At 44.1% G+C, this 25,241-nt stretch overlaps 1 protein-coding gene and 1 long non-coding RNA gene across 2 annotated transcripts in view; one reads left to right on the forward strand and one right to left on the reverse strand.

The window, feature by feature from the left end:
• The window catches only part of LOC132346295 (uncharacterized), a 36,959-nt gene extending 32,648 nt beyond the window's left edge, over window positions 1–4,311 (forward strand). The window contains exon 2 of the long non-coding RNA XR_009496084.1: window positions 4,097–4,311. This is a non-coding gene — a long non-coding RNA (uncharacterized lncRNA). The remainder of the gene's footprint in view (window positions 1–4,096) is intronic.
• Window positions 1–25,241, reverse strand: part of LOC100336282 (T cell receptor alpha chain MC.7.G5) — a gene marked incomplete in the record, with an annotated part of 1,089,855 nt that overhangs the window by 235,969 nt on the left and 828,645 nt on the right.

A 25,241-nucleotide genomic window follows, 5' to 3' on the forward strand; every position in this document is an offset into this window, starting at 1 on the left:
ATAGCTGGCCAGTTTCTCTGGGCAGGTTTTGCTTCCCTGTCCCAGGTCCCTGTGTGGGAACTGGCTCAAATCTACAGAGGGTAGATCCTATGACCATCTCAGTTGTCCAGTGTACCCTGAAATAGGCTCTTGAGTATATCAGACAACTAGAGAAAGGATGGAAATCACTGGTCTCTGAGAACAATTGGTCTGTAGCACAGGGTGACTCTGGAGACTTCAAGACCACTGCAAAGTGAGAATATAGCAAGGCTTGGGGACCTGCCTGCAGCCCAGAGTCAGTGATGATCACCAAATTCTGGGAAATTCTGGAATCTAGGACAGTCATCTAATTATTCATAGAAATTTATTTTTGCAATTTATCAGGTTTAAGATAAGCAAGAGCAGATAGATTCCTGGGTGTCTCAGAGCTTTCAAACTAATGAGAAACTAAACATTAATTCGATTAGTGAAATATATTACAGACAGAAATATGAATGCATATTTAGAACCCCAAATCTGAACTTGCTGGGATATCTTGACACATATGAAGAACTGATGTGTAAACTTTGATCCAAAAGATAAATAGGAGTTAAATAAGTGATGAAGAAACAGAAGATGCATTCCATAGGGAGGGAACACTATGTGCAGAGGTCCTGGGGTGCATTTAAGTAACTGGAGGAGACCTGTTTAACAGGAGCATGGAAAATGGAAGGAGAGAAGGTGAGAGGTACTGGAAGTGGAGGTGAGAAGAGGTCAAATTGTGCAGAGTATTAGAGGTTTCTTTAAGGATTTTGGTATTTTGCTTATAAGCAATGGGAAGTAATTTACAGGATTTTAAATCAGGGATCTGACATGACTGTGATTGTATTTTGAATGGATCACATTGGCTACTGTAGGGAGGATATATGGAAAGGTCCCAGAGACCAGGTAGCTTGTTCAAAAGGCTGATGAAACATTTCATGAGAAAATGGTAGTTTGGATCCAGGTGTTAGTGGTGGAGGATGAAGAGACGTTCATGGATTTGAGATGAGATGTAAGGTAGGAAACCTTGGGAAAGGATCATGTTTAAAGCAAAGTTCTTGACTTAAGCCTTGGAGTTCTGCTGAGGGAATTTTGAAGCATCTACATGGATATGCTAAACAACCAGGATACATAGAATGAATACATACGAGGTGAATACATACTTCATCTATTCATAGTCAAGTCATATTTATTAACTACCCACTATATGGTAGTCATTGTATTGAGAATTGTATGGAAAAGAAAAATATATTGAACTTGTATTCTTTCCTTGAAAGCGTTCAACATGTATGAGAGAGTAAGGAGGAATGGTTGAGAATTTGGTATCAAGAAATGAGGATTTGGAGGTTGGATATGATAGCTGTCTTCAAATAATTGAAAATATGAGGGTTGAACTTAGTGTGTTATGGTTCACAATGTGTAACAAAGACCAACATAATAAAGTTACAGGGAGGCAGACTTTGATCTGCAATAAGAAGGGATTTTTTAATGTAAGGACTATCATCGAAAATACTTGAGACTGAATGATCATTTACTCAATCAATATTTAATGAACATGTAAATTGAATGGAGAGATTCCTACTTGACCTTTAAGATCCCTTCCGGCTTTCAAATTCAACGATTCTAATTTTCTGTTTAAACTCTTAATTGTTTAGGCTGAAGGTCACAGCTTGGATTTCCATGAGTCCATTTCCTCACTCAGCCCCTTTCTGTATCTTCCCTGGGCACTTTCAGGATTCTGTAATGAGTCATTTCTTTAAGGTTGTGACACCTCATGATTGAAATGACATTTTCTTCCTTGGTTTGATGCAGAGGAAGAAGTGTACTCTGATTTCTCTCTTTTTTTCCTTTTTGCCTCTTACTCCACACTGTGGTTTCCGGATATTGAATGACTTGTTTTTGTAAGTGCAGCCAATGGATGCCACTGTTCTTGGACATAAGGTACCTTCTTTTTTTAATTTTTTAATTTTTTCTCTTTTTTACATGGTAACTTCTTGCACCTTTTAAACCATCATATCCTTCATTTCTAGCCACACAGGATGGATACCCAGGGACTCTTTTGCTTGGGAGCCTGGTGGAAGTGGCATGCTTATTGTATTCCCTGACAGTTGACTTCAGAGACTTTTTCAGACACTCTGGGATTTCTCTTTACTGTTCTGAACTCTTTCAAGTGATCCATTTTCATGCTAGATAAAAATCACAGAAAGCAGGATAATAGGGATAACAATAAAATAAATTTATTCAACCCTCAATCACCTCTACCAGTGCAGTAGGGAAGAACTAGGACAATACAAAAATATTTGCTGACATTCATATCACTCATTTGGCTCTTGGATTTCTGCAGAAACACTTGGTCATGCTCATACTATACTAGAGCTTTTGGTGGCCCGATCTTCACCACGTCCGAGGCTTAAAGTATTATGTAAAAGGCTTTCTTATCTGCCTCCTGGTAAGTTCAGGGATTTCTCTAGGTCTTTACTTTCAATTCTTGTCTGGTTTCTTTTTTCATTGTTTTGTGCCCAGACTCTCTCAGATTGTTACTGGGCAGTCTGCTTGCTTTCCCCTCAAATGTCCCTTTTCCTTGGCTCCAGGCTCTGTTTTTCATGCTCACTCCATTCCCGTCTCAGGTTCTGAGTTGTCTCAGCCCAATATGGGCCAGAACTTCATGTTTTCATCCATCCTGCAAGAGGAACGGACAACTAGAGACACATGGTCTTATCTTCCATCCCTTTTCTTCCCCATCAGACTTAATCAGACACTAATGATTCATGTTTTTTTTAAAAATTTATTTATTTTTCTGATTAGATTTTGAGGTGAAGGTGCGTAACACAAGGTCCTGGGTTGCAATAGATAATTCAGGAAGGTCACATGGTGTGTTAAAGAGTACACTGACTCAATAAATATTAATTCATTTCCTAATCTGCTTGTGGATAAATGAGAAATGGTCATACATAGAATTTATGTAATGCCTTCTTCCAAGGAGCATACAAGGACACAATAGCACCTCAATGAGACCATTTATTATATTAGTAACACATATAATCTGTAACCTGATTTGAGGATGACTGATTGCTTATTGTGAGTCTCACACCTGGCTGCACATCAGAGTCCCTTCAGGAACTTTTTACAAAAATAGATTCTTGGGTGACATTTGTGAAAAATTGATTTACATGTCTCCATGAAATTTTTCAATAAAGAGGGGGTCCTTAAGACCAGTGGTTCTCAAACCTTAATATGCATATAATTCATCTAGGGAATCTTGAGAAAATGCAGATTCTGATTCAGTAGACCTAGGATGGACCTGAGATTCTACATTCTGACACCTCTAGGTGATGTGATGATGTTGGTCCAGAGACCACATATGGAACAGGAGGTCTTAGACCAGAAAGGGGAAGAGAAGGGGACAGGGAGGGGAGGCTGAAGTACCTGGGAGCTAGAGCTCTATGCCCACACCAGTGCAATCAAAATCTCCAGATACATTCCAGACATTGGTATATTCAAAGAGTTTCCCAAGTAAGTCAAATATGCAGTTGGAATTAAAAACTATTTTCAAGAGATTCTTTGATCATATCTAATGCCCATTTCTCTGTCATCAGGGCAGAAGAACTTGGATATATCCAACAGTTCTTTTTCTGCTTATAGCAGAATTTCTCAGACATGTCCTTGTACTACCTGCATCATAATCACCCAGGGTCCTTGTTATAAATACATGTACCTAGGCCTGCCCCCAGATATGCCGAATTAGAATCTTTGTAGACTGGGTTCATAATTGGATTGGAAACAATCTCTCTTAGTATTGGTCGTGTAGCCAGGAGGGTTTAAACAATTTGGTCTCAAGCAGAGTTTTTGCTCTCTCTTTCCCTGCTCTGCTGCATTAATCCCTGGTGGTAGGAAGCCTCTGATGCGGCCCTCAATGAGCCCTACCTCCTGGTATTCATTCATGCTCTCATATAATCTCCTTCCTTCGAGTATGGGCTGCACTTACTGACTCATTTCTACTAAATGGTATGTGGCAGATGTGATGGAATGTCGCTGCTAAGATTGTTTCCAAAAGACTGTGCCTTCCACCTTGGATGCTTTCTTTCCTTTGCTGTAGGGAAGTAAGTACCATGCTATGATGGAATCTGTGGAGAAGTCTACATGAGGACTCAAATTCTGCCAACATCCACATGAGTGAACTTGAAAGTCGATTCTCTTCCAGCAGATGCTTGAGATGACTGCAGCCTGATGGGAGACCCTGGAGGACCCAGCTAAGACACACCTGGATTCTGGACCCATAGAAACTGTGAGATAATAAATGCTTTGAACCTTTCCGTGTTGTAGTAATTCATTGTATAAAGGTAGATACCTAGTACACTCACCTTGAAATATCCTTCTTCTTCCTTCCCACTTATCCAAGTCCCAACTTTTGCAAACCTTAGCTATCCTAGGAAACTTTTCTCATACTGATTGTCCTTTCATGAACTCCTGGAACACTGCATGTGAAGTCACAGCACTCACTGTTAGATTGTACTTGCTAGTATTTTTTAATCATTTATTCATATCTCTAGTTGTAATTTCTAATGCTCTGTCTTCTAACATAAATTATAAATCCATTGATGAGAATACAATTTAAAATAGAAGATAACACAGAACTCTTTCTATTCCCATGACCTATACCAATATTATAAACACAGTAAGTGCCCTGTAACTAAATGTGCGATGAAGATAACATTGGAAAGAATATTGGGAAGAAGGCATGAGGAAAGCTGTAGTTTTCACATTCACATCTACTCTGTATCCTAATGCCTAACTTTTAACCTTATGTACACAGAGGATTCCAGACAGATAGATACTTGAGCAGAAAAACAAAGAGATGGCTATTAAGGCCAATAGGATGAAAGCACTCCCTTGATGATTATGAAATGTTTGTGTCTTTAATCCCTCCTGCCCTTCAGTTTGCTCAGTGGTGCCTCCAGGCCTTGACTTCCTCTAGTTCCAGATACTTCAGTCTCCTCCATTTCAACTTGTGACTCAGGGGTCTATTTTTTTTTTTTTTTTTAATTCAGTTGATTTATGACCACCTCAGAAATCCCACATTGCCACAAATATTTGTCTCCAAAATCTCTCTTGGCAACCCACATAACAGAAGGCCATGTGTTATCCCTCCCTGAATTCCCCGTGAGTCCCCTGGGCTCCTCTGTTGCTAAGGGAAGATATAAAACATTCAATACCTGAAATAGTTAGGGAGCATCTCAGAAAATGACTGTAGTCATCCTTCATCACAGACTAGGAGTTAAAGCTATCTCTAATAGCTTTGGAAATTTTGATTAGGATGGTAATGGAAAACCATCACTGCTTTATCTGGTTTATGCACACAAAGTCTTTCATGATAAAGACTCTGGGATGAGCTACAGCAAGCACTCCCTAGAGTAGAAATATGTTCTTCTCAGCCTCTCCACAATGAGAGGAACTTCTCAGTATTGAAAGCTGTTTTTTTCCCCCTAGTCTTTTCTCAGGAGTCTGTGAGAGAGAAGCAGGGTCCCCTTGGTCTCCCTGTACAAACCCTAACAGACCTTTCTGACCACTTTGGCTGATAAAGAAAGTCCCTCTTCACCAACTACAAAGATAAGGCCCCAACTCAACTCCTGACTCTCTTATCAGATGTTCCTGTTGAGGTTAAAAAGTGGTCTCACCTCAGGGGTGGTACTTATTTTAGCCAAAGATGGTCTCTTGTTGGATCTGCTGCCTTGGTTTGACTCAGGGAGATTTGAGGCGATCAGAATCAGGACTGTAGCACTGTGGGTGTCGGATCCACAGTAGTAAGTTCCAACATCTTTTATTGTTGTTTTTTGAATGTTGAGTACGTATTGATTTTTTGAAGTATCAATTTTCCCTTTGAAACCACCCCTTACATTTTCATTAGAGTTATTGCTTAGTCTGTATACCAAAGTTAAGACATTATTCTCATTCCTCTTATACCAACTCATCTGATAGTTCTTCCAGTTCCCTCCAGTTACGTTGCAACGGAAGGTGGCAGGCTCCCCAAGGAGGACAGTCAGAGTTTTGGTCTCTGATTCCAAAATTACATCCAAAGAGACCCCTGAAAGGGAAAGCCCCAAGTTAGAGAGGCCTCAGAGAAGTTCCTCCGTCACACGGGGAGGAGTTTCAGAGCCATACTCAGCAATGCGCTCCCTTTGACCCCAGCAAACTGTTCCTGATTTTCCTGAAGAGTAAAAGGCCCATCAGCTTGTCCTTACCTGCCCAGCAGATGGCCAGGTGGAAGAGGGCACAGGTCCACAGCATGGCTTTATGGGGATGACTCTGCGGTGTGCTGGTCTCCTGCCTGTCCCTGCCCAGATTAGCTGCTGTCTAGCCATGGGACGTTTTGTCCGTTGTAAGGGTGGCTGGGGGTTAGCCACTTCCTCAGAGAGAGAGCGACAGGCTTGCAAGGCCACAGATTAGGCTGTTTATTCAACAAACATGGGCTAATGACATCACAGGTCAGGTGCTATTTGGGAGACGTAAGAGGAAACTTCTGACATAGGATGCAAAGTTCTGCCTTGAGAGCGCTCAGCTTTTTGGGGAGACAGACACAGAGCAATTGCAAAAGAGTGTGAAATGCCTTTTTTTTTTTTTTTTAAAGGTAGATCCAAAGCACTCCAGGAGCACAGAAAAAGAGCTGCTTCTGCTTGGGATACTCAGAAGGGGTAACTGTGAACTGAGCCTGGAGAGTTGGGAGGACGCTCTGTCAGGAGAGCATTTCCAGGAGCTGTAGGGGGAAAGGGTGGGGCAGGCAGGAGCTAGCCGGCCAGCCAGTTGTCCTTCTGCCTGCACTCAGAATCTGTGCAGCTCCCAATTTCCCCTCTGCTCACAGCCACCCCTGCCTCAGGCGGAGCTTTCTTCCCTGGTTGCCAGCAATTACTCTACTATCCAAAAGGCCTTCCTGCTTCCTGTTTCATCCATTCTCCATGCAGGCTTCACACTCATTTTTTGTTCAGACCAAAGGGGACCAGGTCACACCTCTGCTGAAACTCCTATTCACTGCCCTTGGCTTTTAGGGGAATGTGAAGATCCTATGTCATCGCCATATGATCTCCTAATCTCTCTCCAGTCTCACTTTTGACCACTCGTCCACTTGAGCTCTGTACTTCTGCTGACAAAAAGGACTTGCAGGTTTGAAAATGTATTATAGTCCTCATATGCCCAGTTTTTGCAGTGGCTGCTCTTTCTTCCTGAAAAAACTGTACCTTCCTTCTTGTCCACTCCCATTTCACCCAGGGTAGGTGTTCCCCAGGGCTCCTTGAACTTGTTGGGTCATGGCACTTATTACTTTTATTATAACTATCTGATAATTTGTTTTTTGCATTGGACTTTAAGATTCTTTTGGACAAAGATAGCATCTTTGTATTTGCATTCTCAGTGTCCAGCAGAGAGCTTATCAATATGAGAAACTTAACATACCTGCTGATCCAATCAGAGATTCTCTGTGGGTCCTCCTGACTCTCAAGGAGACTGGTGGGTTGCTCATCTAGTGATGTCTGAGATCAGGAAAGGATTTGCCAACAACCCAAGCCCAAAGCTGGGGAAGCTATGTCTTCTGCCCATGTTGTAGGTGAGGGGAGTAGCAGGGTACTCTGCAGCAGCAGGATAGCTGCTATCAACTAGAGTCTGCTTGGAATTGCTTGTGGCTAACATCATGGCATCTGGTCCCATCACTTCATGGGAAATAGATGGGGAAACAGTGGAAAAAGTGTCGGATTTATTTTTTGGGCTCTAAAATCACTGCAGATGGTGATTGCAGCCATGAAATTAAAAAATGCTTTCTCCTTGGAAGGAAAGTTATGACCAACCTAGATAGCATATTCAAAAGCAGAGACATTACTTTGCCAACAAAGGTCCATCTAGTCAAGGATATGGTTTTTCCAGTGGTCATGTATGGATGTGAGAGTTGGACTGTGAAGAAAGCTGCGTGCCAAAGAATTGATGCTTTTGAACTGTGGTGTTGGAGAAGACTCTTGAGAGTCCCTTGGACTGCAAGGAGATCCAACCAGTCCACCCTAAAGGAGATCAGTCCTGGGTGTTCATTGGAAGGACTGATGCTAAAGCTGAAACTCTAATACTTTGGCCACCTCATGCGAAGAGTTGACTCATTGGAAAAGACTCTGATGCTAGGAGGGATTGGGGGCAGGAGGAGAAGGGGACGACAGAGGATGAGATGGCTGGATGGCATCACTGACTCGATAGACATGAGTTTGAGTGAACTCCAGGAGTTGGTGATGGACAGGGAGGCCTAGCGTGCTGCGATTCATGAGGTTGCAAAGAGTCGGACACGACTGAGCGACTGAACTGAATTGAACTGAACATTCTGACATCACCATTGGTGCTGTGGTGATATCATTACCCATAAAAAGAGCACTAGCTTGGCAGGTCTTAGAGCTCTGAGTTTTGAGTCTTGCTTTGCAACTTGCCAGTAGCTGGCCAAGCTACCTCTCTAAATCTTGATTTCATCATCTGCAAGTAGAGTAACTAGCTTGTAGGGATGTTGTAGGTTGGAATGAGAGAACACACATGTGACACTCATTCCCACGCCCGGCACACATTGGTAGGCCACCACAGATGTTGGTTTCTTTGCCTCATCTCTTCTGCTTTGTCATGGTTGGGTTAGTGACGTAGTCACTGAGTCCCAGTCACCAGGAGAGATACAGAGCCTCTCATTCCAAGCCTGACAGAATATTCCTGTGGGAGAAGGAGGGAAGCTGAGCTATGCCCTTAGGTCTGTGATCAGGTAAGTTGAGCAGGTTAAATGGATGAAATGAATAGAGCCACATCAGAGTTGAAGTTTTCTCAGGTGGCTCAGATGGTAAAGAATCTGTCTGCAATGCAGGAGACCCAGGTTCAATCCCTGGCTTGGGAAGATCCCCTGGAGAAAGGAATGGCAGCCCACTCCAGTATTCTTGCCTGGAAAATGCCATGGACAGAGGAGCCTGGTGAACTTCAGTCCATGAAATCACAAAGAATTAGACACGACTGAGCAACTAACACACACAGAATTGAAGGAGCACAATCAATAACTTCTGTGTCCGTAGGCAAAGGATCATCTCTTGCAGCTAAGGATGGAAGCCACATATGAGCTAGAGTCCCATTTTCCTTTGTCCAGTTGGGATGAAGATACAATAGGTGGACTGAAGAAGCAAAAAGACCCCAGGGTCAGATCAAATCTACCCATACTGGCTACTAGCACCATTCTCTCTGATGGTATCTGCCCCTCTGAGTCTTCAGTATCAAATATCCACTGGGTCACTTGAATATCAGTGGGAGAGTGCCAGAACTTCTGATTTTCTCTATAATTGGACGTTTTAAGACCTACTTTACCTTTGATTTGAGAACTCATCTACTCTCACCCGCTTTGAGTTCTTTGGGTTAAAAAGGAGATAAGTTTAGTGAAGGAAATCCCTTTTATTCCTCTTTCTCATTAGTCTCAGACATCTCATGTTAAGCATTTTTAACAGTGAAGTCAGACTCTGATATTTGCCCACGATTTGTCTTCATCTAGGTATGGCAATTAACTGCTGTTTGCCCAGTTTCTGGCTGCTGTTTCTCTGCTCTGGCTTAGGGTGGTTGGACAAGCAACCGAAGAACAGAAATGGAGGTGAATGAAGGGAATGGAAGCTGCATTTCTCTCTCTTAGTTTGGATCTCAGCTGCCTGGTATCTCAGGACAGCCTTCAGTAAGTAAGTGGCTTTTGCCCGTCTGACTGATCTGGGCTCAGAATGCTCAGATGGCTGGAATTACTCTGTTTCTTGGATTTGTTTTTCCTGAAATGTCTGGGCCCCACTAGTTGTTTTAAAGCAAACATAAGATATTTTTGGAAATTAGTGAGGAATTTCAATGGGTGTCAAGGAAAATCACAGTGTCATTTGTCTCTAAAAAATTTTGGCTGCCAGTATTCCATCTGCGACTCAGTTACCCAGCTGCATGGCACTGAATGAAGCAGCTGTGAAGCAAAACAGCATGGAGGCAAGTGGGGACGTTTTAGAGTTGTAATTCTGCTTCTGTCGCTGACTTGGGACCTTGTGATGTAAATAAATAAACTTTTCCGTATCTAGTCTCAGCTCAGCTCCTTTAAGATGTTTTCCAGGCTCCCATCACCCAGCTCATCCTGAAATCTGGAGGTCTTAATTCCAGTCTGTGCCTTCCTTCTGGAACCCTCCCATAATCATCACAACCAGGTACTTGTCTTGTTTTCATATGTGTCTGACTCCGTTCCTCTGTTAGGTTACAAGCCCCACTGCAGCGTGAACTCCAGAATGGTAGAAAGCTTATGTTACCTGCCTTGGTATCCTCAGCTCTTGAGATAGTGTCTGGCATATTGAGTAGACTCTCGATATATATTGTTGAATAAAAAAAAATGAACCTTTCCAATTCTATAGTCTGAGACTTATGGATACTTGATGAGCATTTATTAAATGGCTTTAATCTTCTTGTTCACCTTTTCTTCCAGGATCAAATAGGGAGATTAGAGGGCTTCCAGTGAGATGATGAGCTGGTTGGGACAGATGCTCCCAAGTATATCATCATCTCCGTCACAGTCTTCATTTGGTCCCTACAGGAAGTGACCAGGAAACCCAGTCTTGGGCAGTGTTCTCCAGTCAATGCCTTGTTCTCTAATAACTTTCTTCTACTTTATCCAAACTTCCTCTCCCTCTGATGGTAGTGGAAAAGGAACGATTATTTCTCTTACTGAGACTGTTAGCGTGGTAGAATCAGAGATCTGGGTGACAGAGTCACAAAGAATCTGTTTCATCATTGCATGTGATGTGGCATTGGCCTTTGCATTTTGGTTGCTCTAGGGAGGGTTGACTGAACTGATTTTTACTGTTTGAAAATACAGGAGGTTTCCTAGAGTTGTCAGTGTCCTTTAGGAAACCAGAGTTTTCTGAGTAAGCATTCAGCAATTTGGGGGCTGTGTTAAAAATAACCCCAAGGTATCCCTAGGGAAGAGAAAACCTGGAAAGAAAGTGACTCACTCGCTCACCACTGTGTCAGTCTGGGCCTGTCCCATCAGGGTTAAGACTTCGAAATCAGATTTCCAAAGCCAAACTTTGCAAAGGGTCCTTCTCTAGTTCTTTTATCCCAAGAAAAGCCTCTTGTTTTGTGCGATTCTGTGCACTTGAAGGACTGCTCTTGGGGGCACTAGTGCTGATGAGCCCATATGCTGGCTGCAAATGAGAAAGCCAGCAAAACAGCAGGGGATTAGTGTTTCCACTGATGAATAAAAGCAAGATCTGAAGCCGCAGGAGATCCTGCATCTTCAGAAAAGAAAATAGAGAAGACAGGCCTGCTTATTTCTAGTTCTCAGCTCAGCAGTTCACACCCAGGAGTTTTCATGGGTGGTTCCATGAATAAACAGAGGCCAATGTGCGAGTGTCTTTGTAGAGATTATGCACTTCTGGAATCATGGTATGATCTTCACTTGACAGTTTTTTTAGGATGCCATAAAGTCAGGTGTACTTTGACTTAATTTATAATTTCTTTGGACATAGGAAAATTTTCAGGTAATGTAGTATGCCTTACGATGTTGAAAGAACTAATTCCTTATTTATGATTATGTTCATAAACAACTTTAACTTTTTTTCTGGTTCTACATGTATAAATTATTCCACTATCCATTTAATGGGTCAGGCTACTGTTTTATTTGAATATCTCATAATGTCTTATTTTCCACTGATTTTACTTTTTTCTATGTAGGAAGCCTGTAATAATTTATCAGCATCCAGTAACAAAGGTCCTGAAAGTCTTTTGAATTGTATTTCTGTGAATTCCCATTGATATTTAGCTCTTACTAGATGGGACACTAATATTAAAACAAATGCTTAATTGTCCAAGAGATTGACTTATTCTTTATCAAGTTGCTGAGGGCCTAGGCCAGCCCCAATACAGGGATGCAGATATGTAGTGATAATCACCCTTCATGATCTCATCACCATCCACAGCAACAGCAGCTAAAACTTCCTGTGTTTCCTCTGTGCCAAGTGACACTTTAAGTGCATTACATGTAATAATTCACTTAACTCTTGCAACAGTCCTCTAAGGTAAGTATTATTATTATAATTGTTTTATAACTGAGAGAAGCAAGGCATAAAGTAACTTGCCCAAGGTCATATAGCTAGTGACTCACTAAGTGGAAGATTGGGATCCAAAATTCAACAAGTCTGGCTTCCAAGTCTGAAGGGGAGCTCAATCATTGCTACTGTGCTACCTACTTTTCACATGTATCTATCTATCTATTATCTATTGATTATTTATTTAATTTACTAGTATTTTACATATGTATATGTAGGTGCTTAAAATCTTTCAGGCTGTTAGAAATGTTAGGTTTGCACGGGTCTGTGATGAAGATGTTAATTCTTGGGTTTGATTTTTTTCAGTGCGTCCAATTCGTTTGTCGCTCTGGGTATCAGGGACTGTACTTTTATGGGTCAGGTCAAAGATGCAAGTAATTCAACAGGATTTAATTTTCACTGCTGGTGTAGCAAGATAAACGTGAGGAAGTGTTAACTGCTGAATACATTTTATTATTTGAGAAGTGCTTGTTTTGTATCTTAGTATTCCCATAGCACTTAGGATATTGATTTCTAAACCATGAGGGTCCTTTGGTTTTGAATGAATGAACCGATGAACGAGTGGAGGGAGTTTAGGATGACACTGAACACCCTCTGTCTTGGTGGATGCCCTCTGAATTTTCTGTGTTGAGCTTGCTTGAGGCATACAGCCTTGTCCTGTGTGATGTTAAGCATGTCTCATGGTGCCTGTAGTGCGGGCAGTAAATGGCTTTGTCTCTTGGCTCCTCGTGCCTAACGGTTAAGGTCCTGGAGGATAGCTCTCTGTCCACAAACAGCTGGTAAGGCTCCAATTCCAGGGTGCCTTGAAAGGCATGGTAGGTATGAGTGAGCCTTTGTTAGTCTCAGCAGATATCAGAGTTATATTTCCCACCAGGAATATTATATAGGCATTGGCACGTCACATGCCTCCCAATCATGGCAGCTCTGTTGGAAGTTGTGTAATTTCAGGTCCCATAGGAACCAGCTGGCAAAGAGAAAAAGGATAGCAAATGAGAATTGAGAAGTGGTGGGAGATTGCAGCCGTTTAGCTGGGAGCCAGTTACAGAGGAAGGGCGGCACAACGCAGAGCAGCCGGTACGTGGCAGGGCTGCAGTTCCTCCCAGTGCTGTTTACCATGAAGCCTACTTTGCATGCACCAGGCACTCAGGCCACCTTATCTGTAACAACCATGTGGCTGCTTCGTTGCTGCAGCCATAAAGGAAAGAGGTCCTCAGGGGTGGTTGGTGCGTGTGCTATCAAAAGACACACTCAGATTTGTTCAAAGGCAACCATCCAATGGGCCCCTTTGGAGGAGGCTCGGTGCCCCTCTGCCACTAGGGGCCTGTGTTTTCGCATATGGGGCCATTTCCTTATCAGCCCCCAGGGGGCTCATTCTCTGAAAGGAAACAACCCGGGAGAGAATCTTTTGTTGAAAGACATTCAGTGGGTCGTGATCCCTGGGGTCCTTGTTTCTGAGCTTCAGGAACCTGAGGAGGAGGAAAGGTAGGAACAGTCCTTTTCCTGAAGCAAGGATGGCAGCACTGCCCACCTGACTGGTTCTGGTTCTGGGACTTGCTTTTTAGAAGCCAGATAGGGAAGAAGTAATTTGTTCATTTTAAAGGAATCCATTCATCAGGTAACCATCTATTCAATAAATATATATTGAATGCCAGCTGTATACAAGCTTTCTGCTGAGTGCTGAGGATGCGGTGGAAATGAAAACCAGTTGAAATTTCTGCCACCATCGAGTTTAAAGTCTGGTGGTGATGTTTAACTTCAGAAATATACACGAAGCTAGGCAGGGGTGGGTGAGGGGCTTCTGGGGTCTGCACAGATCCAGGCAGGGTTTGTTCCCAGTCAATACAGCTGCTTGTAGGTTCACCCTGGAGGAACATAAACTAGAAATTTCCCTGGCAATTCATGCCCCATCTTAGAGCTGGAGGGTTCCTTTTCTGTCTACCTTCCTTTATAACCATTCTTCCTTCAAGAAACAGTTCTGTTTGTTGACAATTCACAGTTTTGAAGTTTCTGTCTTTGCACTGTTATCTTTCTATTCTTGGAGTAGAATCATCTTGGTTGCAATTGTTCCTGCTGTGAGGATAACGGCATCTTTTGTGTGATGGTTTTCTTTTCACTGTGTATACAGTGACTGCAGAGCTAGGAAATTTTAATTTGGGGCCAATCTTTATTTGAGAGCCAGGGCTAAGGGAGGTCATGGATTCTTTCTCTTTTATTGCTTTCCTCAAAGCCTTGACTCATATCTTTGCTTCTGTCTTCCCTCATCTCTTTCCCTCTCTCTTTCCTAAGACTAGTCCTCTTTCTGCAAGATACTCTTTTGAAGAATTTTAAAGGGATTATAGGAGAATGCACAACGAAATAAGGGGAGAGTCATCCCAGGCTGCCTGGTCTTAAGGTTACACAGAAGTGCCATGCCACAGACACGCAGAGGTGGAAGGCTGGTGGTGTGGCTGTGCCTGTGCCTGCAGCAAAACAGGCGGTGTGACAGGGTGGCCAGGCATCCTCCAGAGGCCTGACCACAGCGGTGCTGATGATATTTGGGACAGTGAAGCTCGTTGAGAAGATGCATGTGAGTAGTATGATGGCCCTAGACTGACTCATCAAAGACTCCTGGGGAAGATTGCCCCTGGTGCTGGGAGGTATGTAATAGCCAAACCATTTTATTAGGAAGAGGGCTTTGATTGACTGGCCGGGGAGGCCAAGAACTTATGACAGACTTTCTCTGGATCTAGCTCTCCTTACACCAAACTGAATAGAGAGAAGAAAAGGTAACAGTAATCAAGTGATTTCAGTCCAGTAGCTGGGTGCTCCTTCACATGCTGAATTCATAAATAAGAAGGGTGGGCAGCCAATTGTAGAATGAGTTTTGAGGGCCCAGAAACTCCCTACCCTCAAATTCTGAAATTCTGTCATTGGAGATTAGTCGTTTGGACCATAGAAACATAATAAAAGTATTCTTAGGAAGATCAACACTTTAAGTCTTAATACAGTAAAAATAGAAAGAATTAATTTCTGACGACAAAGTCTTGAAACATACAAACTTGAGAGTCTTTCAGCATACAAGCGGGATGCCATTAAGAGGCCATCTCTCTCCCCCTTCACTCCCACTTATCATTCATCTGCTTTTGACGTCTCTTGAATCTGTTTTCTCTTTCCAGGTGCTTATTCCTGACCTTTGCATTGTCCATCTCAGCTTTCACACAAACTTTATATCTGAGCTCACTGCTTTGGGTCTCCAAACCAATCCTCTCATCCACAGTGATCTTTCCAAAACACTTTTCAAGCACACTGCCTCTTATGTATCTCTGATTTCTTATGACTTCTCACAAGACAAAAATCCAAATCCTTTTTCCTGGTTTGCAAGACCTTACCCCATCAGGCCACACCACACCATGGCAGCCACTGCTCTGACCTGGCCACCAGTGCTGACTCATTCCCGCAGAGTGGATGCTCTTCTCCAAACACAGTCCCATCCACCTTCCTGAATTGCCTAAGCTGCTGACCCTCTTCTTGTCATGTCTTTCTCCAATCCCTCCATTGGTCAAGATCCTTCATCCTTTAAGTCAGTTCAACTATAACTTCCACCGGGGAGACTTTCCCCATCCTCCTTAACCAAACTAATCTCTCCCTCCTCTGGACAACTGTGCATTGTACTCTGGCCAACATTTATCATGTTCTGATGTTAGAAATGAGTGCTAGGAGGGTCTGTGTCTCCTATGGAAAACACACCCTACCCTACCCCATTCTCTTACAGGTTTCAGGAAGGTCCATATGCTTGAGGAAAAAGGTAGATTTCCAATGGGTTTTCCCAGGGCCACCAGTGTGCTCTGTCCGAAGTACAGCTGTTATGCAACAATGTCTGCCAGGAAGGCAATCTGCTAGTTTCTAATGGGAACTTGAAAGAACACTTCCAGCTGGATCACTTTTGGTGAATGTACTGAAGGATGGCTCTGACACTGGCAACATTTGGGGTCCATGGTCCTTTTTGAGGTCCTCTGTGTTCAACAAGTTCCTATAGTGTCACTGTCTTTTTCAGGGAGTAAGCCAGTGTGTGTGGTTTGGAGGGACTGATTAAGATTTCCTACACTGCTGCCACAGTGTGAAAAATTAAATCCACCAGTTAGTAACCAGGGTTGCCTGGTGTTGGAGTTGTCAGAAGGAATTATAGTTTCAAGGAAAATAATCTCAGACACTTCTCATGTGGGTCACAGTGTTAGTAGGTGAGGACTCAGGAGAGATTTCGAGTTTTTCAAAATCACAAGGCAGGAGGGTGTAAGGTCTGCCATAGATGTCAAACCTGGACATCAGACCTGGTATCAAGCCTCAGGCATTATTCACCCTACAAAGATCTGGACCTGGATATTCAGAGCCCCGAGGCAGGTCTGTAATTGAATGCAGTGCCTTAACCCTACGGGCTTTCCTTGCCTCTTGAGTCTTATGTATTGACTGTCAATCTCTCTTATGGAAATTTCTGTACATTGTTTTTTCCAGGTATAGAACAGAGATGATGCCCTAGAGGCCTGTCCCTTGATCCTATTGAAGACATCTTGAAAAATAACATAGCATGGGACATGCTTAACATATGATGAACTCAACTCCCATGAACAGTTACAGGAAAATGTTATTTTAGAAAGAATTTTTCCCCCCAATTGCTCTAAGGAAAGTTTGCTTTGATTTACAACATTTTTATGAGAACAATGAAGACCCTGAAGACCTAAATTTGAACCGTAGGGAGAAATTTAAGTTAGGTGTTTTTATAAAGGGGTATTTCTTTTCTTTACTCCTTCATTCCTTTTTTCTCTTCTTTCTTTCATTTTGCATTTTTTTTAAAAACCAGAGGATAACTGCTTTATAGTGATGTGTTCCTTCTTTCTTCCTTCCTTTCTATGTTTTCTTTTCTTTCAATAGAACTGATCCTTGAAGATTGTTGAGGCTGAGAGGGTTTTGTTGGTAGATTAGAGACGCTAGATGAACTTACAGCACTGTTGTTGAGAGAACTAGAGTAAGGCTGAGAATGAGCTTATTCACATCTAAAACAAATATCCACTCGTTGGGGAAAATTATGAAGTCCTCATACAACTGAATTCAGATGTACACTAAGATAGAAAATATTCTGTTCTTTGGCAGAAACCAACAAAATTCCCTAAGGCAATTATCCTTCAATTAAAAATAAATCAATTTAAAAAAAGAAAGTATTCTGTTAAGAAAAATTAATTTGTATCTTTAGTTAGAAGTGGAGGGCATATTTCCCCCTAAATATGAATATAGTCGAAGCTCTTGGTGTCTCATACATCATATTTTAAGACCTAGTAACACAGTTTTTGCCTTCTTGGGCCATGAAGAACAGCCTCTACCTGAGATGGTGGAGGGTTGGTGAAGAGCTTCCCTGGAAGGAGTAGTTTGTCTCACTGTCAGTTATCCCAGGGCAGCAAAAGAGCTGGTTTTGGACTCTGCACATGGATATGTGGGAGGCCTGCAGATTTTTACTGGGGGCACTGACTGGTCCCTGCTATGTGGAAGTCTGCAGGGAGACAGGAAGAGGTTGGGTTTGGGATCTTAAAACGTGCATTTCCTTCTCTCCTCTAGCAGTAAGCTGTGTTTTGAATGATGAAGAGAGCAGGCTGTGTCCATCGCCAGGTGGAATCCATTGGCAGTAGGCAGAGGGGACAGCAGCCTGGAGAAGGGTCTTGTGGGATGACAGAAGGGGGCCTGAAGGAAAGCTCTGGTTCAGTGAAGTTGCGGAGCCCCATGGGGACCCATGGTGGGATGAAATGACCCTAAGTCCCCTGGGGACAGAATGGATGCTCCACATTACCATGATAGAGCCTGCTAGTTATAAACTGAATATTCATGAAACGATGTCAGTATTTTGTAATCCACAGGCTGATGAGATCTGAGGACACATGGGTGATATAACGAAGGACTTCTGAAAGTAAGAGATCTGAAACTCTTGAAGTGGTGTTTGAAATAACGTTTGTACAATGACAACCACTGCTTTAATTAATAACCTAATTATCCTTGGCTGTCTTCAGGACTAAAAATGCGCAGCAACTAATTGATGGCTTAAAGTTTAGGTGTTATAAGAGCTGGAAAATAGCAACAAATCTGAAAACGGCCAATTCCAATTTATGCATATATATGTATGTGTGCTTCATCTACCCATTCATTGAACAAACATTTATTGTCAAACACTGTGTTTACTGCCAGGAATATAGAGCTTATTAAGACATTACCCTCAAGGAGCTTACACCTGAGTGGGTAGAGATAGGTAGCACTCTGCATCCCCATTCAGAGAGACAGATGGTTCCTGATTAATGACACCATGAGGCAGATTGTCGTTTCAATCTTTCCCAGGGGATTGGAGCCAAATCTGCTTTCTGGTGAACTGCCTTTTATTTCTATGACCCAGGTTTGGAGGAGCTGCTGTAATAGGCTTGACCGTGCTGTGCTCTCAGGGTGCTCCAGTGGTCCTTGGTTTTGGCTTTCAACCAGAGGCTATAGCCTACAATGATGGCCCAGGTGGGGCTGAAGATGGAGCAGAGCACCTAGAGATTTGGGCGGTCCAGCACTGCCCTCCAGTGGTCAAATGGAGACGTGCGGGAACCACGGATTCCTAGAGCGAGGTTCTGAGGTTCCTGCGCATTCATCAGGGGACGAGGAATGACTCCTTTGGATGAGGTTGGGAAAGCAGGAATTGGAAGCCAAGGTTGAGAAATTAAAGTGAGAATTAAGACTGATTAATAAGCAGGCACCTGGAGATGTATATGTAGAGAGAACTAGAAACAAAACTATGTCAGTCTCCCAATTTGAATTTTGGCTGACAAGATGACCAGGCTGCCTTGGGGTGTAGAAAGTGCTGTGATACTGGAGGGGCAGTGATCACCCAGAGATGCAACCCCAGTCCTCTCAATCCTCCCTGGTGTAGGTTCTCAGAAGGCTTTGATCAAGAATTGTTATTTTTCAGGTTGATGGGCAGTCAGGGAACAAGCACAAATCTCCTGAAATGAAATCAGAGGCAAATTCTCCAAACATTAGATTTACAAAGGGATCTAGCCCATAGGGAGACAAATCTGTTCTCAGCATTTCTCCTGGGACTCAAGCATTCTCAGTCTCCCCACATCCTACATATGGGCAGTTCAATAACTCTACTTTGGAGGGGAATTTCTGTCTCTTAGAAGCAAGAAGTCTTCCTCCCAGCCCTCAGTTGGGTCAATGTCACTGGAAGATGTCCAGCACAGTAGAACACTGTCCTGTGTCCCAGATCACGGATCTAAGAGTCAAGGCTGAAGTAGTCTTGGCAGCCAGTGTGTGCTTGGCAAAGTCTGCAACTGGTGCACGGTTTCCTTCCTTTTATGTTCGCACATCTTAGCACATGGTGTCCTCTAGAGATATCATCACTTACCTTTCAAGGTCATGGAAGCAATGGAATTTCATTGTGCCCTGAATCTCCCCCTGCTTTATTTCTTCTAGTTGATCTATGACTTGGCTTCCTGAATCTTCAAGCCTGAAATCTTCCCTGCCCCTGCCGGTGTTGGTGGATTCCCCTGCTCCCCTGAAGAGAGAAACGGGTTAGAGAAACTTCCTGATCAAATGGAAAAGGCAATACCAGACAAACAGTTACAGCTCAGGAGCTGAGTAACTGTAGCATAATGCATCTTGGTGGTCGGATTGCTCACACTGTTGCCTCTAGAACCCGAGTATCCACAGCCCTACTGTAGAAGACTCCGGTCTTTACTATAAGAACAAGGTTCAATCTGTGAATCCAGGGCAGGAGTCTGAGAGCAAGATAATGAAGATGGAACATGAATATTTTAGTTACAGGGCTCTTAGAAGACAAGATGAGTCGTAGTAACTCTGTGCATGTGTGTAGCTCTGTGTGCACTGCCATGTAGTTAAACGGAAGCTTTCTAAAGTCAAGAACTGTGCCTTCCCTGCCCTCCTTCATAATGCAGGGCACTTGGTGATAAGCATATCGCGCCATAGCACAGTGGTTAAGAGATGATGCTTTGGATTCCAAGCCCTTTTACTTTAATTTTTCAATCTTGGGAAAAATTCCTAGCCTCTCGGAGGCTTGGTGCTGTAAAACAGGGATAGTAATACCTGCTCCCCACTCTCTGCTCCCAGGCAGAGCATCTGTGAAGATTTGGAGAGCTGGTGCCTGTGCAGCCCTGGGCATTGTGGATGGCACGAGGTCAGTGTTCAGTAAAGAGTAGTTATTTTATTATTTCCATGTGTATATATGCATGAGATCTCTGGGCACATGAGAATTTTTCAAAGTCCAACTTAGCTGCAAAATAAATCAGCCCCATTTCAGAAAACCAAAAGCATGCAGGCATGGAGATGAACAGATTCCTTTCCTGTTTACCCTTTGCCACCTCCTTCTATAACTGTAAGGTCTTTGTCCAAATTTCCAGGGACCAAACCTGTTCTTGAACCCTGTCTAGAAATGGGAGCATTGTCCACACGTGGAAAAGCTTTCAGCGGAAACAGACACGAGGTGGTTGATCCTTTCTTCTTGATCCAGTCTGGGCATTCACCTTGTAGTTGGCTGGGCTCAGTCTCTTGCTCTGGATGGTCGTAACTGACCCAGTCTCGGGAGCTACCAAAACGAGAGAGACTGGGAAGCTTGGTGTTCAGTCATCACTGGGAGCCTACTAGGAGAACAAGGTACCATGCAGCCACTGGAAAGGCTGAGTGTCTAGAAAGGGCCATAACAGAGGAAAATCCTGCTTGGCTGACTGGGGCCAGGACTGTGGCTTTAAAGCAATTGGCGCAGATGTTGAGTGAGGGGGTGCTTTCATTTTGTGCTCAATAAAACCAGTTTTATTCAGGGAAGTGAATTGTTATCCCCCCTGGGAAGGGTGAAGGTATAAAAACAGGTCATAATTCTTGGAGGATCTCATTCTTCTGTAGCTGGAGACAGGAAGAAGAAGAGCGGGAGAGAGAGGGAGAGAGACGGATGGAAGGCAGTGCTGCTGTCCCAGGGAGTCCTAGGGTAATTACCCGCTCCAAGGTCTCCTGGAGCTTCAGGATGCTGCCAGATGTGTCCAGGCCCTCCGCACACCGCCCCGCAGAGCCGGCATCCAGGGTCCACCTCCTCCCCGCTGTGGCTGCTCCTCATGTCCGGGAACACATCAAAGGAGGTTTGATATTCATAACCGCTGTGAGTCATGTTCACATGGAACTACAGGGAGCCGCCCGCACTGCTGCATGCTGTATTCAGCCTTTGTCAGTGCAGCTGAGCCGAAGCCAATCCCCCCATTATAGGCGAGAGGAGTTGCCTCCTGGGAGACTTGGACTTGTCCCTAGACCCTTGTGCAGAATAAAATGAGTCTTTTTTTTTTTTCCACTGAGAAATAGTTATTAAAACATCCTGGGGTCTTGACTCTGGATCTGCACCACCCACGGGGACAACTCTGTGTGGTCCTTCCCTAAGAGTGTGGTCGCCTCCAGGCCCCGCTGTTAGTGTCAATAACATCTGAAACCTCCCTGTCTCCTTCGTGCTGAGGACAAAGGAGGTCGACAAGACTCCAACCATGACCACATTTCTTGTCAGCTGGAGGAGGAATTCTGCTCCCTCCTGTGGAGTCTGGCTATTGTTGGAAAGGGCTGGCTGAGACTGGAGAAATTGAAGCCCCAGGATCGCAGAGCCGGAAGAGGCCCTAGTCCCCATCCAGTGCTAGCCCTTCAAATTACAGATGAGCAAATTGAGGCACAGAGAGGTTAAGTGACTTGTGTAAGGTCACACAGACCTGTGAGGATTTCTAGCACATAGAATCTTTTTCTGAAAGATGGAGGAGAATCGTGGCAGTGTGAGCCTTGCTATTACATTCCCATTGGAGGTCAGCTTCAGAGGCTCAGACCTATAGGAAAGGGATGGGAACTAGAAGAGCCAAAGCCATGCCTCAGCTCTGCATCTCAGTTTCTCTGTATGAAAAATGAATGTATTATTTACCTTCATTTCAGGACTGTTGAGGGCTTGATGAGTGACTCTGAGAAGTCCTGGGAGCTTGGACTTTGGGGTGGATGACAAGTCTCTTTTTGGGCTCTGGAGTGGAGTTCTGCTTGCCTGGTCTGACTCACCTGTTCTCAGTTCCTCAGTCACCACTGAGGCTTCAAGGAGCCCCTGGGTTTGGGAGAGTGGGGAAATTAGTGTGAAATGACCAGCCCGGGTGGTTGGACATAGGACATGGGAGTTGGTATGGGGGTGGGATATAGTAAAAAAAAAATACAGCAATACCTGCCTGCCCCCAGCCCTGTGTAGCAGTCTCCCAGGAGAATATGTGAGATGTGCCTGCCAAGGGAAAACATTCCTGGTTACTAGGACCAGATTCCTGACCTTTGCTTGGGGAGGCATGGGAAATGGACTCCCCATCTGTGTGCAGTTGAATGCATTTTTCTTTTTTAAAATCTGTTTGGCTGCTCCGAGTCTTAGTTGTGGCATGTGGGATCTAGTTCCCTGGCCAGGGATTGAACCTGGGCCCCTTGCGTTGGGAGTGTGTCGTCTTAGCGTCTGTGCCACCATGGAAGCCCCTGAATGCATTTTCATTACCCTGTATGCCTTCAGAGCTGCCAGAAAAGCAAGCATGTCTTGCTCTTTAAAATGTCTAGAGCACCCGTTCCCTCTTGGGGTTTGTGGTTGGAAGGTCAGCCTCAAGAGCTGTCTCGTGGTAATCAGGTTCTTAATAAACGAGCCCTCAGGGACTGCCAGGGAGACCAGAGAGCAGTCTGTGCCCTGCCTGGGCTGAGTCGCAGCAGAAGCCATATGGCTTGTGCCCCTTGGCAAGGTGGCCCCCACTGGGCTGGGCAGCTCCTGCTTCCTGGCAATCCAGCCAGCAGTCTGGCTTGGCGAAGCTGCAAGCCCAGAGGCCCGGGTCTGCACATCAGTCTTCTCAACTGCTTTCTCCTGTTATTACCTTGTCAACAGCAGTATCCAGGGCACAAAGGACAGCTCGGCATGATGATGCCGTGAATGACTGGTTAGGTGCCTCCTGTTTAATAACCAGAGAAATATTGCTGTGCGGCATCTCTCCATATGTTGTAGCATCTGTGTGTGGCATGTAAGGGACTCATTTTCTTCACATATCTCATTAAAGATGTAAAGCAAAATGGAGGGGCGGCAAGCCTCTCCCTGTGCTGCCTTCAACTCCCTTTTCTTACCCTCTGCTGCCATCTAGTGGCCACTTTCCTCCTCTGCGTTGTCCTTTTCCTAAACAGGGCTGAAGTCTCAGCACCCGTGAAGCAGGAGGAAGACGGGTACAGAAACACACAGTCATGGCTTTCCTCAGAGTCCTTGTCGCAACGGAGGGTCAGGACCCATCTCCTGACATCTGCCTGAGCAACGCTGGGACTGCATCTTGGAGCCCGAGAGGGCCCTTTCTCTTCTGGAGAGAGATTGTCTGTCCACTTTCTTACAAATCTATCCACCTTTCAGACTCTAAAAGTAAACCGTGAAGACCTGGCATGTCTTGCCAAAATCCCAGGTGAATCCTGGAGAGAGATAGAGTCCTGCATCTCATGCTGACATTTCCCACTGTATCTTCAAGAATCCCCAGAGGCAGAGATGGAGAAAGCACAGAGCCAAAGGGAAATTCGTTGGTGTCTTCAGCCAACCGCCCACCTATTTCCGTACAGAGCAAGCAAGTGGAAGCTTGCTCCAGCCTGACCTGCAGACCGTGTTTGACACCTGCTCCATTGCCCATGATGACACCTGAATGTATTTTCAACCCTTACTCATTAGCCTGGGGCCTGGGGATGTGTGCAAAGCTGTGAAACACTTCCCAGGATGGAAGACCTAATGCAACACAAGCCAGCTTGTCCTTAGAGCTAACGAGAGCAGTGAAAGCAGAGCAGACAGAGCACAGCGACTGCAGGGTTTAGGATGGGGCTGCAGGTGCCTGCGTACTGCTGTGGGCCCCGACACTGGAGGGAGGCGGGCCTCTGCACCTCTGGGCTAGGGCTTGAAAAACAGAGTGATGTGGCTTTTGTCATCCAACCCACCAGCTCATGTCCTTCTCTTCAAGCCTTGGTACATGTTCATCAATTTCATTAATTGAGTCGTTGTTCTCTTATGTACTCAGCTGTAGAATATACAGTGAACTAGACACAAAAATCAGCATACAACACAGTCTCAACCTTTGAGGATCTTGTTATCTAGAGAAGGAAGTAAGGATGAACCCGACGGTCAAGACAATGTGGGTTAATTCTCCAAACGAGAAGAACAGAGGACGTAGGAAGCAGAGATTCTAAGAAGAGAGCATCCCCAGAGATCACAACAGCTGAGTAGCATATTATGGAAGCAAATGATTCAAGCTGCCGAAGGAATTGCTGTTGATGCTGAAATGCCTTCTAAGATGTGTGGCCACCCCAGGTACCCATGGCCTAAGGACTCTGCTTCAACTGTGGGCTACACTCCCTGGGTCAGGAGGCAAAGGGGTGTCTTCCAGGGCCCATTTATTGACTATAATAGATTTCTTCCCCTTCTCAATATTACTGTTCATTCATGAATTAATGTGTCATTCATTTACTCATTCAAGAAGCATACTGTTCTAGCACTGGGGATCGAGAGAGAAAACCACAAAAATGGAGAAGCTTTCACGCTAGCTTGACATTGAACTAGAGCTTCATAGAACAAACTACTAATAGCATTACTGTCACTTTTGTCTCCATTTCAGTCCCTTCACTTGTTAAGTATCTGTTAATTTTTAATTGCTTTATCTGTCCACATGGTCCTCTCACCTTTCCTCCAAGAACACTTCAGAGAGAGATGCTGCGTTTTGGAGTAACTGGACCAGTTCTCAGGGCTTCCGGTTGGCAGGATGGTCAGAGAGATCAAGTGGAAATAGAAAGTCTAAAAGACTGAAGAAAAGACCCTTTGATTCAGTCTTGATTAAAAGTAAAATAGACTTAGTTTGCAATGATGTTTGATATGTCCTGTGAGGAAGAAATCCTATTATGTCAAATTTTCAAAAGCCTGTGCTGATAAGATAAAGATATTTATATTCCATGACCATGGAGCTCAGTGAAAGGGGGCTGTCAAGAGACTAGACAGCTCAGGGGAAGGTTTTGTGTGATTTGAACGTACACAGCTTTGGCGTCTTCTTAAGTTTACTGACAAGGAACAAGCATCTCTGATATTGA

This window comes from Bos taurus, chromosome 10 (assembly GCF_002263795.3).
Source record: "Bos taurus isolate L1 Dominette 01449 registration number 42190680 breed Hereford chromosome 10, ARS-UCD2.0, whole genome shotgun sequence".
NCBI classification, from domain to species: domain Eukaryota; kingdom Metazoa; phylum Chordata; class Mammalia; order Artiodactyla; family Bovidae; genus Bos; species Bos taurus.